At 48.2% G+C, this 1,292-nt stretch overlaps 1 long non-coding RNA gene across 1 annotated transcript; it reads right to left on the bottom strand.

The window, feature by feature from the left end:
• Positions 1-202: 202 nt before the first annotated feature.
• Positions 203-1,078, bottom strand: LOC142558231 (uncharacterized). The gene is made up of 2 exons (XR_012822987.1): positions 983-1,078; positions 203-446 (listed from the first exon to the last, which is right to left on the bottom strand). It is a non-coding gene; the product is annotated as an uncharacterized LOC142558231 (long non-coding RNA).
• Between the last annotated feature and the right edge of the window lie 214 nt (positions 1,079-1,292).

The following is a 1,292-nucleotide window of genomic DNA, read 5'->3' as shown; positions in this document are numbered from 1 at the left end:
AAATGCCTGCTTGGATTACCAATTCAAAATATATTTGATAGCAGTTCTCTTGTCAACGGCACATTGTGTCAGTTCGTGTCATTACTAGCATTCGCTGTTGTCAACATGCACGCAGGTGGAAATGAAAAGCCAAAAATTTTCAGCGGCTGATAAATGCAACTAAATTGAGAAAGTATTGTTACCGCGGCCACGCGTGGACTCACTCCTAGGAGGCTGTGGCTGATCCACGTTTCCTTCGGCACACTGACGTGCATTCGTTGGTGGGCTGCTGATGCTTGCCGGTGAAGGCACTTGACTGCACTCTGTGCTACAACTGGGGCTGAACACAGTCGGTGCATTGTCCATGTCGAGTTCAGGTGGAGAGTATGATTCCTCGATGCCTTCATCGTCATTGCATCCGCTCACAATCTGTGACAAGAGCTGCGTCGCTGTATTTCTGCCAGCGCCTGAAATTGTACCAAAAGAGACCATAAAACTAGACCCAGCTGTATTGGCCGCACAGAGGACTAGAGGAAGAAATTGAGAACCTCCACAGGCGTCCGACAATGTGTAGGCATTCATTCGAAGTTCAAGGACCAACCCGCCAATTTTTGGTACGTGCACCTTTCAAACTACTTGGTTGTTTTCCCACGTCAAGGGACACTCCCAGACTTTCCAGTTGGCCCCGCTGAAATATTTTAAGTGACCCACACTTTTCAAATCTAAGCCCCATCTGTCAAATTGCCCCCAATTGATCAAATTGCCCACCACTTCAAGGTGCTGAAAGCTGGGAATTTGAGTCCCGGCACATTATGTGGTGGGCGCTGGAATTGTTATTCACGATATACAGCTTTTGGTTTCCCATACCTATTTATGGAGACCTACGCATTCACGTGAGTAACGCGTTATGTGAAGAGCAGGATTTGACTAATTTTTGTTTTCCGAGTACTCGCCAAATATCGCTTCCCCATTTAAAGTGGAAGACGAGATCCGAGATGCTTACATTCTGCTGTGTCGTCAAGGCCCGCTGCGTGTGCCTCCGCTGCGGCGTCTCTCGCATGGGCCGCTGAACTTCTACCGACGGTTGATGTGTTTCCGCTGCCAGAGCCCAGCGGTGCCTTCTTAAAGATTCTTATTTTATAGCCGTTCTCTTTCGCGATTGTCAAAATTTCTTCGAGTAACTGGTCTTGTTCGGAGTACTCCTCCTCGGTTCCGGACCTAGGAGGTGGCACCAAAGAAATGTTTGTACTGACCACTCTATCTTGCGCTATGTGTTGTGCGCTCAATGGAAACCACGAAGTGACTTACCTGCG

This window comes from Dermacentor variabilis, chromosome 9 (assembly GCF_050947875.1).
Source record: "Dermacentor variabilis isolate Ectoservices chromosome 9, ASM5094787v1, whole genome shotgun sequence".
Classification (NCBI taxonomy): domain Eukaryota; kingdom Metazoa; phylum Arthropoda; class Arachnida; order Ixodida; family Ixodidae; genus Dermacentor; species Dermacentor variabilis.
This window is presented reverse-complemented; position numbering and strand designations above follow the sequence as displayed.